General features: G+C 36.0%; 2 long non-coding RNA genes across 8 annotated transcripts in view; one reads left to right on the forward strand and one right to left on the reverse strand.

Annotated features, from left to right (window-relative positions):
- LOC107774515 (uncharacterized) overlaps positions 1-13,161 on the forward strand; it is a 28,647-nt gene extending 15,486 nt beyond the window's left edge. For all 7 annotated transcript variants that reach the window (XR_012708501.1, XR_012708496.1, XR_012708498.1 and 4 more), the window contains 2 exons: positions 11,820-11,909; positions 12,915-13,161. This is a non-coding gene — a long non-coding RNA (uncharacterized LOC107774515). The remainder of the gene's footprint in view (positions 1-11,819; positions 11,910-12,914) is intronic.
- On the reverse strand, positions 7,436-15,608 carry LOC107774516 (uncharacterized). The gene is made up of 3 exons (XR_012708503.1): positions 15,298-15,608; positions 15,129-15,203; positions 7,436-7,584 (listed from the first exon to the last, which is right to left on the reverse strand). It is a non-coding gene; the product is annotated as an uncharacterized LOC107774516 (long non-coding RNA).
- Positions 15,609-16,415: the final 807 nt, after the last annotated feature.

Genomic DNA, 16,415 nt, shown 5'->3' on the forward strand with positions numbered 1-16,415 from the left:
TCATCTTCTTCAAAAATTCCTCTGTTTCTTCCTCTGTTACTGGTTTCTTTATTGTTTCAGGATTGACCCTTCTCAATTCTGCGGGAGCAAAACACCTTCCCGATCGAGTTAACCCATGTGCCTCGCATACGTCTTCCATAACCTCCTTCCCCTTATGCGTCACTGTCACTTGACTGTAACTCCACGACACAGCTTTCTCACTTGTTATCAGCAACTGTATGACCGGCTTGATAACAACTAGTTCCATGTGGACCCATTTTACTACCAACATTGGTTTGTTTGCTACTCCCTGCAACACTGCTCTAACTGACTCTGGCTTCTTCGCAGTAATAGACGATCCTTTCCCTGCTATCACAAAGGGCTTGTCATATACCTTTCCCGACTGTACCACTGCCTTTCCACTGGTCGACTCTTCATTAGCACTGGCGCGAATCATCAATACCGTTTGTGAGGGTGTTTTTGGTTTCCCTCCTTCGTGCACTAGTTCGATCATATGGGCTTCATGGTGCACCTGTAATGGATTTTCATTGATGTTGGGTGTCTCTGGTGCTTGAACCTCGATCCTATTTGTGTCAATAAGATCTTGTATGGCAGTCTTCAACTTCCAACATTTTTTAGTATCGTGCCCGGGAGCACCTGAACAATATTCGCAGCTTACTGAATGGTCCAGATTTCTGGGAAGGGGATTTGGCAATTTGGTTTCAACAGGACTTAGCAGGCCTATCTGCTTCAACTTGTGAAATAGAGTAGTATAGGTTTCTCCCAACGGAGTGAATGTTCTTGGCTTCTGCATTCTTTCGTTCCTGAAAGCCTGATTTCCGCGGAAGTTTGGCCCTGAAGGATTCCTGTAGGCCCTCGGTGGTGGATATGTGTTTTTTTGAGGTACATATGTATGTTGAGGAGCCTATACACACCATTGCGGACGAGCCGGAGGTTGGGTGTAAATTTGGGCGTGATGGACGGAAAAATGTTGTTCTTGTGGTGGGTAGTAGGGTTGCGGAGGGTTGTATGGATTGTGTGGGTAGTTTAGATGATGGGGTCTGGGTTGGTAATGAGGGGAAGGACCTTTAGATCTGGACCAATTGCTTGCCTCTATTGTCGTGACCTCCTCTCTCCTTTTCTTTCCGAGCGCACCCCCCGTGCCGCTCTGAATGGACTGAGTTGTTGCCTTAATTGCCGAGTAACTCGGGATCTTATTGGACTTAAGTCCCTCTTCTATCATACCTCCCATCTTCACCACTTCATTGAAGGATTTGCCAACTGACGTCACCAAGTGACCGAAGTAAGTCGGCTCTAGAGTTTGTAGAAAGTAATCTACCATTTCTCCCTCTCTCATTGGAGGATTAACTCTGGCTGCCTGTTCTCTCCATTGGAACCCAAATTCCCTGAAGCTCTCTCCGGGTTTCTTCTCGAGCTTTAGCAATGTGAGACGGTCTGGGACTATCTCAAGATTGTATTGGAAGTGTCCTGCGAAAGCCTGTGCCAAGTCATCCCAGGTGTACCACCTGCTCGGATCTTGTCTTATATACCACTCCAGTGCCGACCCGCTTAAACTCTGGCCAAAGTAAGCTATCAGTAGCTCATCTTTTCCCCTTGCTCCCCTTATTTTGCTACAAAACCCCGTAGATGTGCCATAGGATCGCCATGCCCTTCGTACAAATCGAACTTGGGCATCTTGAACGCTGCTGGTAATTGAACGTCAGGGAAAGGGCATAGATCCTTGTAGGCCACGCTGACCTGGTTGCCTAACCCGTGTATGTTCCTGAAGGACTGCTCCAGGCTTTTAAATTTCCGCATCACCTCGTCCTGCTCTGGGATCTTAGCCGACTTTTCAATCTCCGCCGGGACCTCAAAGTGGGGATTATAGGTATGTGGCTCGGGTGCTTTGAATGTGAGTTCAGGGGGTAATATTGTGTGTCGTGAGCCTGAAACAGCGGCTCACTAGATGATCTGTGCAATGGGGCTGGGGCAGGCGCCACAAAGACGGGAACATTTTGTGGAGGAGGATTTTGATTGGGTGGTGGAGCTTGGGGATCATAGGCCTCTCTTCCCTGATAGTAGTGATGGCTTGGGAAACTCGATGAAGGACTGGGAGAGGGGTATGCTGACGTGTGTCCTGGTTGGAGAGTAGGAGTAACAGGTAGTTCCTGCCCCTTTTGGGATCTAGCTAAGGCTATCTGCATTTCATTCATTTCCAGCCTTATCTTTTCCATTTTTTCCATGGCTTCCTTCAGCATCTGATTTGCCGTCTTTTTCGACTCAACATTGTTGTCTGAACCAGTCATGCTTTCTGGTATGGGCCCTTTTGATCTTGTTTGATAATAGTACGGTGCCAATACGCTTTAACAAACTAACTGATATTGATTGGAAAAACAACAAACTTGTCAGTGTTAGAGTCTTAACAGATATTGTATTTGCACGTTGGGGGGGATGCAATGTTCTTAGGCAGTTAATCATTTCTAACATGCTTTTACTCTGACCGCATGCATCATCCCGGCTTATTTTATCTGTGCCTTTTTCGAGTGTTTCAGGGACCTTTCTTTTCTTCTTCTCTCTTTTTTTTCTTTTTTTTAATTACGGTCGAATCCTATAGAGATTGCCTACGTATCGTGACCCCGCACGAATCAGACCAAGCGTAGTTCGTGCCATAAGTAAAATAAAGACCCAATTTTGCTTTTTATTACCCAAATATGCTATTACAAGCCATCATTTGAAAGAAAAACAAACGAAAATACAGACTCCATACTTTTTAAGAATGTTTGAAGAGAACATAAGGGTAGACAACAGACTCTGAAAAACAAACAAGTGCAGGATTTAACTAGGGATACATTAAAGCCTTGAATTTTGGTGCCCGCGAGGCATCATTCGGCCTTTCCGCGGGTTTTGGTGTTAGGCCTCTTTGCAAGCTTTTTAATTCCTCCATGATCTGGTGGACATAACCCATGACTGAGGCAAAAAGGATATCACGGGGCATTTCTTCACATGTTAGGCATTTCGTGGTGATGTTGCGCCCAATCTCATTGATCCTACCCCTGATTCTATCCCTCTCTATGCACAACTGTTCTATTCGTTGATTCTTTAGTCCCAATATTCGATTATTGTCAATGAGCTGATCTTGGAACCTCTTCATTTGTTCTTCCATTCGGGCTATTGACTCATAGCAGCGTTCCCTATCTGTTCTAGCATCCCGGGCTTGTTTAAGGACCCGATCACTGAGAGTGGAATTTATTTCTCTCAATGTTGTAACACTCATTTCGTAATCCCTTTTCACTTTCCATAGGTGCTTTCTCCGTGCTGCTGTAACTTTTGCCCACCTGGTCCGTAATCTTGCTATGCTAGCCTTGGATCTTTCCAAGTCTTTCTGGCCTTCAACGACCTGATTCCTTAACCCTGCTATCAACCTTTTATCAGCCCGGCTTCTCAGTTGGTTGTCGGCATCCATTTTCATCTTCCAGATCTGAGCTTTGAGGATCTCGCCTTCTCTGGCTAATCTGTTCTTTTCTCCCTTGTTGGCAGCAAACTGCACTTTGCTTTCAAATTTCAGATCCTGAATCTGTTGTTTCAGTTTGCCTATTTCGGCAAGATATTCCCGCTCTTTGGCCAACCAGTCCCAATGCTCTTGTGAGGACTTGAAAAATTCTTGAAGGTGAGATCTTTTAGTCGGCCTTCCAGACGACATTTCCCCTTTGTACCAAGCCTGATATCCAGGTGAAACTTCCCCTCTTGCCTGATTCAGCACACAAGTATTTGCCTCTAAGTATTGACATTGGCTCCAAATCTGGCGGACTCTTGCTTCAGGAAACTGACCATCGGAATTGATCTCAATTACCTGGGTACTTAGATCCTCATCTTTGGGCACTATCTAACACCTCCCTAGTTGCCTCAACACCCGATACAACGCATAAGGTTGAATGCTCTTAAGTCCCATCAAGAGAAAATGGGGCCTAGCTGTTGGCATGTATATGAATTCGTCGACCGGTAACCATCCCAGTGTCCATTGTATTTGACTGGCGTTGAGGGTCCGGAAATATGAGGTCCATGCCGAGACTCCTTCAGGTAGGTGGGCCTCATTAATTCTGGTGTAGAACTCCTCTATGCATGTCTTTTCAGAAGATCCATGGCTCAGGAACTGGGCTCGGTGACATAGGTGCTCAGTCATCCACATTTGCAACAACAAGTTACAACCTTCGAAAAAGTTTTCTCCGGCTTTGCAGGCCGTGAGAGCTTGGAACATATCAGATACAATCATGGGCGCCATCGTGCTATCTTTTTGAGTGAGCAAAGTACTGACGACCCCAGCTATCTTTATGTCGATATTCCCGTTTTTTCTTGGGAACACTAAGAGCCCTAAGAAGGTTATCATGAAAGCAACCCATCTATGTTCATCCCACTTTCGACGGTTACTTTTGCTGCACAACTTGTTTTCTGGCTTGTCGAATCCTCCTATGTGACCATATCTTTGGTATATGAAACTCATAGTGCAAAAACATTTTGCCAAGTCAGGGTTATGGATTGTTCTGACTATCTTTAATGAGTCCAAAAATCGGTGCACCGCTACGGCTGGCTCTTGGAGCAACCAGGTATTTATGCCTCAATGGAACCTCAGCACTGCCGATGTACCCTGCTATTTCCTCTAAAGTTGGGGTAAGTTCAAAGTCCGAGAAGTGGAAGACATTGTGTGCAGGGTCCCAGTGAGGGACCAGTGCCCTTATAATATCTCCTCGAGTCTTGATATCCAACAAACTCGTGAGACCTTTCAGATGTTTCTTGATTTCGTCATGCCCTTCTTTGCCTAAATCATCCACCATAGTCGCAATTAGAGGGGAATTTTATTCATGATTGAAAAAGGTTCATTTTGAGTCGTGCTCATTCTGCACATTTATTAATAAGATTTAAACAAGCGAAAATTTATTCGACTAAAAAATATGATCATTTTTCCTAACAAAAGAATTTCTGAACACGACCTTTCAGCACTTCAGGGACGAAGATTTTAAGGTTGTGTGATCTAACCAAAATAAAAAATAAGAAGTGGCCGTTTATACAAAGGCAGCCTTCCGGAGTTACTTTTGGGAACATTCGGCTATTTTTGATATAAACAGCATCACCCGACTCTATGACAGAAAAATGAAAATTTTGACATTTTTATTATTTATTAATTTTTATAAAAATGGGAGGTTGGACCCGATGAGGGTTGCCTACGTATCTCACATCCTGTGAGAATCAAACCGGCGTAGTTCGCCCAACATAAACTAAACTTGTAAAAAAGACTCCTTTTTTTTTCAAATAAATCAAACTAAAAATAATTTTTTTTCATTTTCAAAATTTCGGCAGGGTTTTGATACTATTTGGACATTGGTTTTATTTTTCTAAAAGTAGTTATCTCCCTACACTGCTATATTTTTTTTTCAATTTTTCAAAAATTCTTGATTTCAGAAACCGGCCAGCATGCAGATCTGAAGCAAATAAATGTGCAAAACAAACAGAATGCAGCAGGATGGTCTTTTTCCATTTCAGGTTGCTAGTCCTAGACGGACCCAACCCCTGTGTTGAGTCCCCTAAGCCAGATGCAACATGATGCAAATAAGCGTTCCTACTAGGGATCCGGCATGAAGTCAAGTTATTCTAGGTTCAACCTTGGTATATGTTCTAGACAGTGTACCCGAGCGGACAACTCGAGTTGAGGAATGAGCTCCTTTCGGGGAACCAAAAGGCCAGTCGGCTTAGAAACTTTCCGAGCCTCTTTTATTTAGGGTAGGACACTAACAGAATAGGGAGTCTTAACCAGTAAGCACATCCCCGGAGGTAAGAAGAGAAGGTTTCGGCACAGTTTATATGTACAGTTCAAATGATATCAAAGCAGTAAAAAGCATCATTTTGCATATTAAGCACATATCATATGAGAATATCAGATAATAAAGCCAAAATACAACAATTTATCAAGCTCGAATTTCTAACTCTGAACCGGTAGTTCTGGGTTACTTCCCCAGCGGAGTCGCCAGAGCTATCACACCTCCTTTTTCGCCCGCGCCACCTTAAAAGGGAGCGGAAGGGAATTTTTTCCAATTAAAGGACAATCGAAACGGGATTTATTTATTTATTCAGAGTCACCACTCGGAAGATTTAGGGTGTCCCAAGTCACCAATTTAATCCCGAATCGAGGAAAATATTCGACTTTCCAAATGAAGTCCGCGAACCAGAAATTCTAAGGAATTCTGTTGACTCGAGGGAAGGTGTTAGGCACCCCCGAATCCCGTGGTTCTAGCACATTCGCTTAAACTGTTGTAATGGCTAAAATATCTGATTTTTAATACCTGTTCAAAAACAATAGTGCAATTTCAACTTTTAACCGCTTTATTGTTATTATTATTTTTATAGAGAATTGCAACATCGTGAAAATATATCTCGAACCACGTCACATCAATGTACCCGTGGTTATCGACATATTTCGACTCTGTTAAGATTTGGATTTAGGTCACATAAATGTGCACCCGAGTTTTAAGAAAATTAAATTATTAAAGGCGCGCCTAAAGCGACTAGCGTATCATTTACATTGGGTATGGCCGTGAGAGTTTGCTAAACGGTCCATTCCGAAGTCTAAGCAATTTTTAAAGTAAATATTTACCGAGGGCCCCGCAATTTTTATATTTTTACTCGGCGAGGCTCATCTCATTCTTTTTAAAAGAAAGGTCCTAAAGCGACTACATTTCTATTTAAGTTGTTCTCTAAAATAAAAGAAAATGATCCTAGTTAATTACATGCTAAAAAACATGACATATTAATTGCTAAATTAAGACAAATGTTATTGGAAGAGAAGATTACTGAAATTGAAATTATAAATAAAATGCAACATCGACAAATAACATATTCAAAAAAAAAACTAATTAACCTATAGCTAGATTAAACTCGCATGGTTAGACGAATTGATTCATTGGGACTAAATGTTTTTCAACTATTTGAAACTAAACTCACCTTAATTACTGATGCTTACAAAAGTTTGTTGAAGCTAACTCGTTAACTTGGATAACCTATTGGATTAAGGTTCTTATCCTTTCTACATTGAATCGCACTTCAAATATGTCAAGCCTACGGATTCTATAAAATTAATGGCCTTTTTATTTCTGCCTAAAACTGGCAGAACTAAACCTATTCAAACAATTATCCCTTCAAACCAAACAAATCCCCTTTTTAAACAAACGAGCTGCCTGAACCAAACATTAATACCTAATTCACACAATTAGTCCAAATTTATGCCTTAACTAGGTTTATCAGCAGGTTCACGATTAACTTGTTATTTCAGACTGATGCCGGCTCCAATTAGGATTACCTAAACTTGTTTAATTCTAATAACTCAATATACTTAATTCGAAATAAAATAGAGTTTACAAATTACAGTTTATAATCAAAAGAAAATAGTTCTAGCCAAATATAAATTCCATCGTCCATGTTCTTAATTTGAATTACAAAGATAGATTATACATCTGCCTATCATTTGACTATTAAACATGCAAATACAAATTAAATACTTGACTACTTGAGTATTTCTTTTCACTACAACAGCCGCATCACAATGATTCGAAAGTGTACCTGATAGTAGAAACAGAAGAAGAAAGTGAAGATCAGTAGACCAGTAGCTAACAACAGCGACAATCAGCACCAAACAGTACAACAACAACCAGTAAACCCAGCTCAAACGAAACTGAAAACCCAGCAGTACCAAAATGAAACACAGACAGATGCAAGGAAACAAAAGTTTTCTGATTTTCAAATACTTAGGAACAGCAGCCTAACAACTCTTAGTGCAAAAGTTCAAACTCAACACTCTAACTCTTAATGTAAAAGTTCAGATTTTTTTTCTAAATTTGTTTCCTCTCCTTTTCCAGTATTTCCAGATTTCTTCTTTCTTTTTTAGTCCCGTTTTTTTTCCTCTTTTTCAGTCTGCCCCCCTTTTTATACAATCTGCCCGGCCTTTTTCCCTTTCAAAAAAATCAGAATTCCCCACTAAAAATCAGAATTTTTCCACTCACCGCCACTAAGACTGCCTTTTCCACTTAAACAACCCCCCATTACCTTTTGTTCCCCATTAATGTATTAGTTAATACCCCCATTAACAAAGCACTAATACTAAAATATAAACTTAACTGTTTCAATCCCAAATTGCCCCTGAAAACCCTTAATATTACTGCCCTCCTAACACAAACACTATTGCATTACAACTTTTAAAATCTGAAATCTGTTTTCAACCTTAACAAAGATTTAAAATTTAAACTTGACTTTCAAATGTACCCAAACTTATTTCCGATTACTGAAGGACTAAAGTTAGAAATCAATTGGAAAAAATGAACTTGGAATTAAATCAATCTAGACTTAACACAACATAGAACTTAACACAATCCCTAAAACTAAAACTGAAATATTTAATCAATATGCACATGAATGCAAACATCAGGAATGCAAGTTCATTGTCATTAGGATGACAATGCCCTGAAACCAAATGGCCACGGATCAAATATACACAACAACGTTTGACAAACTTTCTGTTTTAACAAACGAGAGTGAATTAATTGACGAAACTAATTAATGGACTGCTTACAAAAACTGATACTAAACAATCAGACCCTAGACAATTAGGCAATTCACAGGCAATTTCAGTGGTATTGACAGAAACATAGATTAACTGGAAACTAATTAATCGACGCAACTCATTAATCGATTATACAAATTATAACACATAACAATCATATCGAACCTAAACAAATGACAGAATTGATCCTATTGAATATGAACAAGGTCAATTGACCAAAAGAAATTTTAAAATCAATACAGCAGATAAACAGATATGTAGAGAAGCAAATACGAAGGAAAGAAAAGGAAATACCTCATAATAACAGAATTATACGGACCCAGTCTTCGAAACTCTGATTCGGACACTTTGAGATCGAACAGACCTTAGTCGAAGTATTCTCAACTGAAAATACTTCGATTAAGGTCGATTAGACCCCAACATTTTATTAAATTTGGGCAGATTCCATGATTTGGAATTTTAGGGTTCTTGAAGGTCTAATTTGGGGCTTGATCATTTCTGGTCAGATTCGAACCAAACCAAGTTTGGTTTGGTTACAAGTAAGGTCAGGAGAGTGACTGGTGTGATTTTGGGGTACATTAGGGTAGTTTTAGATTTTGCTCGAATCTTCAAATGAAGATTCGAGCAGTTCCAGGAAGATTCTACCTAAACTACTACCGGATCTATGACTAGGATAGTCAGGAGAAGCTATGGTGTTAATTTGGTAGCCATCGGAAAGGGTTGGGTTTTCAGGCCAACATTCAATCGAAGATTCGAGACGTTGGGGCCTGATTCGAGAGATATGGGTTATGGATTTGGAATGGGGAGGTTAAGAGGAGTCGAGGGTGTTAAGCTGGGGTCATTTGGACCACCGGAACCGCCGTGAGGCGATTTCCCGTGGGCGGAAGACGGTGGTTGAAGGCGGCGGACATGTCTGATCTTTGAAGGTTCAAAGACGAAGAGGTGAAGGGGGGTATGGCTTTGGGGGGTGTGGGGTATGGTTTAGGACTTATATACGGGGTGAGGTAATTGATCCTGGTCGTTGAATGAGGTGGGATCGATGGCCAGGATCTTTCGTTAAGGGGGAAACAGTGCCGTTTGATTAAATGAGACTGGGTCGGTCTCTGGGATGAAGTGGGTCGGGTATAGAGGATTGATCGGGACCGTTGGATTAAAGGGAAAAGACAGCCCTGATTGATTGTAATCATACAGCGTCGTTTGGATTAATGAAAGAACTGAACTGGACCGTTAGATCTGACTGATCAATGGTCCAGATTGAAAGCATCCAAACGACGTCGTTTGGGAGACAGCTGAGAGACCTGGTCCTGGACTGGGTTATTACACACATTGGGCCTGCTCTTTTGGTTTAATTGTGAAGCCCAAATCCGATATTTTCTTCAATTTTTTGCACTCTTTTCTTTAGAGAAAAAATTCCTAATTAAATAACAATCAAAATTAAACTACACAGATATTAATTAACACTTAACGACAATTAACACACAAATTAAAACATTTAATAAAATCACACGATGACAACAAATAGAATAAAAATGCATATTTTTGTGATTTTCGCTTTTTAAAACCAAATTATGGTTTAATTAATTATTAAAGGCTCAATTAATCCTAAATATGCATGCAACAAGTATTTTTGTATTTTTACTTAAACTGCAATAAGGTAAACATTTACGAACAAAATAATTACTAAAATGTCACGCAAACTCTCAAGATTTGTACCCGAAGGTAACTTGCTTTATTTTTTGATTTCTTTTGGAGTAATTATCGTGAAGCAAAAATCACGTGCTCACACTCATTTATGTTTCTTCGTGTATTATGTGCAGATATCTGATCAAGCATCTTAAACCAAACTTTTTAAAGTTCTTAAGTGCAACATTTATCATCAAAAACTAAACTATAAACTGAGAAACCTGTTATTGTTGCACTCATGGTCTCTTGATAAATCTTTCAATGCTTATTTGAATGTGAACTAGGACTTGAAGGCTAATATATTCAACTCTATTTGTCAAGAACAATAGTGTAATGTGATTGTTGTAATTTTGCTGCTTGGACACAATTAACATTTGAATCCCTCTAAAACTCCTTTCAAGTCAATTTAGTATTTGGCTTTGTTAATTATTAACTACTTATTATTTTTCTTACATTTTTAGATTATACAGCTCAGATTTGATCTTTAAATAACTTGGCGTCATTTTATATGATTTTTTAGTAATTATAGCAGCTAACCTGCATTTAATTTCTTTATGATGAAAGATTATACTATGGAAGTCATTTGATATGTATCGAGATAATGCCAGCCTATTCTCTTCTACAATAGTTTTAAAGCCACCGGCAGATTGCCACAACTTAGCTTAATGTCTTAGTTGTGAATCAGATATCAGACATACTTTTTGTTAATGATAGCGAGGATGTATATGAAACGACATATGATTTTGGAGACAATATGGAGGATTACCGTGTTACCAGTAACTTATTAGGTAAAGATATTATGTGTAGTATACCGATGACATAATATCTTTAACTCATTTAAATTTACTTTTATTGTCCTCCTGTCTTATTTATGTGTCGAGGCATGTACCTATTGTTTTATATATGTAGACCATTTTATGTGCGTAGCTGATTTGGATATTTATAGTGGTAATATAAAGAATGACTCTGTATAGTGTATATAAAATCATATACTGTGAGAAATTTAGTTGAGTGAAGAAAAAGGAAAAAACGTATACGTAAATTTTCTTTTAATAAAATTCTTGGTGTGGCATTGAACACCATGATATTGAATGGGGCTTTGGCTACTAGATCCCAAGAAGAAGAAAAATTAACTAGAGTTGTGGCGGAGAAGTTATTTATATATACGTCAAAAATGGTCTTTTATTTTTGATATTCATCGATAATTTACAGCACGATAGATATTGCTACAATGTAAAATATATTAAATTGCCTAAAGGAAAATATATTTACCTTTTTTAACTTCATGTGTTGTTTTATTTTGTTCTTAAAATCCCTTATTTAGTTAAACTATATTGATTTATTTTGGAAGTGTGTTTATGACAAGAATTGCATATTTCTTAACACCTAACCTTTTAGTTCTCATTTTTTATGAGCAGATTCCTAGATATTGCTCATAATGCATTGGCCATTAATTTTATTTTATTTTCCTTTCCCTTGTCCACCTTTTACTTTTTCTCTAGGAGTTCTTGTGTGGATGATCTTTTATCAAAGTTGGATTCTCTTTTTCATGCAGGTGGTTGGAACATTGTCCTTATTGCTTGCTCAATCTCCCAAGCTACACAAATACTGGTCTTACACTTGCTCACCGTATTTATTATAGTTGGTAAATATCTTAATTATGATATTTACTTGCTTTTGTTTGCCCTCTAACATACTATTGATATGCCTATTACTTCTGTTGAGTTCAAAATTGAGTAGTGTGCAGTTAATAGTAGTAATCACAATAAAACAGTCATATATTCTTCGACGGAGATATAATTTCTAAATTTTACTGTTGTAAATACATAAAAAGTTATGGTGACCATGAGTTTTTTTATTTTTTTATATTTTGTTGTTTATATGTGTATCATTTTCTCATTTTATGACTTATGATCTTTAACTATGTTTCTCTTCATAGTTTGAGCGTATAATCATAGTTACTTCATCGTAGATGATCTCTTCATCAAATTACTTAGGTTTTTCTTTCAAGCGTTCTTCTTTTCTGATCTTCAGCTTAGGCTTTGTTTGTAGAGTGAAGAAATATATGTACTCTCTGGCAATTAGGGGAATTGCATTTGCTTCGCTTCATCGGAACGACATATAATTTCATAAATTCTACTTACAGTCTTTAGAGACTAGAGTTATAATTTGCTTCAATTTGATCAAGTAAAATTTATTCCCTTTGGTGGATTAAAATTTTATAATCTTTATTCAATAAATTTATATTTATTACTGGAAAAATATTATAAGGTGTAATTACCTTATAAGAGAATAGACTCCCAGACTTGCCATTATGAAAATTTAACTTTTTTAAGTACTGTTTTATTTCTCCTCCCTCCTATTTAAAGTCCTTTTTGTAAGAAGTTTTTTTTTCCCTCTCTAATGCTTGCATTGTAATTTATGTTTATGTTCAGAATCTCATGATTCTATTCCTTATATTTGTGTTACTTAAATATTTAATAATAAAAAAAAAATCTCATAGCATATATTATTAGCTTCTTTAATATTTTAATTCCTGAGTTTTCACTACTAAGGTTTTCCTCCTCCAATTTCTTCGCCCTTCTCTCTTTAGAGATTTTGTCGGTTCATTACTTTAGTATTTTTCTGTTGTCTTTGAATTTCTTTTTAGGATGGTGGACAGCGGGATCGATCTCTCATTCGTGATACTTATCCGTTCAAAGTGTGAGGAAGATCGATGGAGTTGAATGCGACAACTCTAAGAAAGGATTTAGTACTTTAATTTGTCTGTGATTGTTTTGAGTATTATTTAGCTTATGCAAACTCCTTTCGCTCTCTATTGTATCTTTGTTGATTCGCGACTTTTGCCTTTGCATTATTCTTCTTATAATATAGCTAATGACCTGAAGATTTAGAAATTGCCTTTCCTCTATTCTGATCCATCTCTTATTAATAAATTTTCTTGGCGTTAAGTGTTTATCATTCGGAAAATCTACTCAAACCCTGTGTTAGAAAAATGGTATAAGCATAGCTTTGTATAGTTTTGTCATGTAAAATACCTCATTTGGCCATGTAAAGATACAGCGGCCAACTGCGAGTAAGGCTGGATGTTAACCTCAATAAATAGTCATACTACAAAAATAAAAAGAAAGGAAAATACGAAAAATAGTCCTTAGCTTGTGAAATTTTTTGCTTTTAGAAATCGATAAAAGATTAAGGGGTACGACAATAATACATGTATGGAATGGGAAAGCATGGAAGAAATGAAAGAGGAGAAAGTTAAAAACTAACAAAGGATAACATCGGCATTATAGACAATAGTTGTACTGTTAGGAGAAAAAGAATACTTATTTTGTATGCTCTCTTTTATGAATGCTTCAAAAGGAATACTGTTGTTATTTAATACATATGTTTGACATCTCTTATAAATTGATTTACTAGTAATTATATAGTTTGTGCTCCACACAATCTAAAAATATAATACGATTCAACACAAATACGAATATATTATAATTAAATAAATCTAAAAATGTTTGATTTTGTATTTTTCTAACTTTATTTGTTATTTGATCATCATTGTCATCGTAATCATCATCATTAAAATCTTCAATTTTGTCCTCATAATGAAGATCATAAAGTTATTCTTTTGTAAAGAGATGTATATTTAGAATAGCCTCATATGAGAAAAATAGACTCATGTCTTTTAATAATTAAAAAAATAATGTGAAAATTATCTTCGATTGGATTAGAAGGTATTTTGACTTAGATAGAATCAAAATTATTATTAGGATTTTTATTCAACTCGTTTTCTAATAAATTCTTAATTCAGTAACTCGATTTATAGGTCTTACTTATTTAGTTATTTTATGAAATCTTATAGCTTCCAATTAGATATGTGGATTATAAATATCGATGTTATATTCTTACTTTTATGTGTGTGTATGCACACACACATACATACATACATACATACATACGTATATATATATATATATATATATATATATATATATATATATATATATATATAGTTATATATATTCTGGTCAAAATGATACTACAATAATTTTTTGGTCAAAAATGATATTATGTTATTGTTGGAGAAATCAAATAAATTTTAGTTAATTGCTTTATAAGATTCTTAGACATTCTTATAAGTTATCGTAATACTACATTCATAGTTTTAGAAGAGCAATACGTTCATTAATTGAAATCCTTTGTTTAAACTAATGTCCTTTACCATCATTATACATGTTTTTCATAAAATTATTTATCTTTCCATTTAAAATAATTTTTTTATATTTTAGTCCAAATTCGAAAACCTTATAACATATGGAAAATGTTGCATGTACTCATTGAAAACTTTTGTTTAAATAATATATTTCACCATTGTAGTCATTGTGTTTTATTATATGTTATAAACCTACTAATAATGATGATAATTATTATTTTTGTATTATTTTTGATGAGCAATTAAATTAAATTCTTCTTCCCGTTTGTATTCTTATCCTTTTATATATCTACACTAAAGTTAGAGGGAAAGAATGTCATCTATTTATCAGTTTTATCAATGTTATTAGGAAATAACATAAGTTTGCACCGTTGAATTGAAGTAGACTCTTCCAAAAGAAGGTCCGATTGGATGAAAATTTTGAGATTGAATTTTCTTTTAATTTGTTCCGCAAGTAGAAGCAGTGATCTTAGCAGTTAGCGCAATGGTAAAAATAGTGGTGTAGAGGATTTCCGCCGAAGGTCTTGAAAGAATTAGCTCAAAGGAAGAAAAAGAAGAAGATCCAAAAAAGTTGCTACTATTAAACTCAACATAATGAGAAGAATAATACCCAAATTGGATAAATAAAGGGAAAATAGGCAAAATAAAACTTACCTTACTACTGAATATATACTCCCTTCGTCGATCACATTAGAAGAATTCTCTCACATATCCTCCTTGTGAAAAATGCTGCAAAAATACAAAACAAACAAAACCTACTTAGAAGTAAATTAGTTAAAATTGGAATGCAGAAGCTGCACTTTTTCGAATAAAAAAAGAGCACCTTTTTGGATGAAATTGTGAACCGATTATTCTGAATCCATAACCATGGTTTAACAATACTGTCGCCGACGAACTTTTAGCAATTCAAATTTTACTTCAAAATTGAACTTCGCAGTGTACGAATGTAGAATCACTACGGATACCTTGAACTGAAGATGTGAAATTGCAGAAATTTTAAGCCCACACATTGAACAAAGTTCGTAATTAAGAAAAATAGGAGGAGAATCATTTATGAGGGAGGGAGTGGGGATGAATAATCCATAATGTAGGTACTGTTTCAGGTTATTTTTAAACCTTTACGGTTTCTATTTTCTTATTAGTGCCGAGTAATGTGGTCTTTGAAGTCAACTGTTGCTTACCTTTAAAGTTTAAAAACTTTACATGAGGAGGGGGAATGGAGGAAGTGGGAGTAATTGGTGATTTTTATTGGTGGTTTCTATTGTTTGAAAATTTAAAAATTCTAAAAAAAACTTTACATTTTTTTAAATAAATTTGAAACTCCAACAAAATTGGAGAATTGTCCAAAAAAGTACATGTGTCAATTTAATATTATGACACTTGCCATTATAATATTTCTTTGCCTCTCCTATTATATATAAATAGATTATATATAAATAGATTGCCAAAAATTGGAAACTCCAACAAAATTGGAGAATTGTCCAAAAAAAGTATATGTGTCAATTTAATATTATGACACTTGCCATTATAATATTTCTTTGCCCCTCCTATTATATATAAATATAAATATATAAATAGATTATATATAAATAGATTGCCACTATTTACTAATTGCATGTACCTATATTAATCTTTTTGTAATTAGTATATAATTAATTACCACTATATGTAAATTATGTGACTAATTTTTTGGAAAAGTTTATAATTTTTTTTAAATCATCAAGTTTTTTGTTAAATAACCACAAGTGGAGTAAATATTTCTATCTAATAAGGGGGAGTTAACACACAACTGGGGGACATGTCTGCTTGGGGTTGTAAGGATAATTTGGTCATTTCAACTAAAATGGAACATTATGGCAGGTTAAAAAGGAATATTACTATAGGTGTTATATAAGTTTTTGAATACCTTGACTAAATTGACCTTTGCTTATGTCATAGTCT

The sequence above is a fragment of the Nicotiana tabacum genome, chromosome 1 (assembly GCF_000715075.1).
Source record: "Nicotiana tabacum cultivar K326 chromosome 1, ASM71507v2, whole genome shotgun sequence".
NCBI classification, from domain to species: Eukaryota; Viridiplantae; Streptophyta; class Magnoliopsida; order Solanales; family Solanaceae; genus Nicotiana; species Nicotiana tabacum.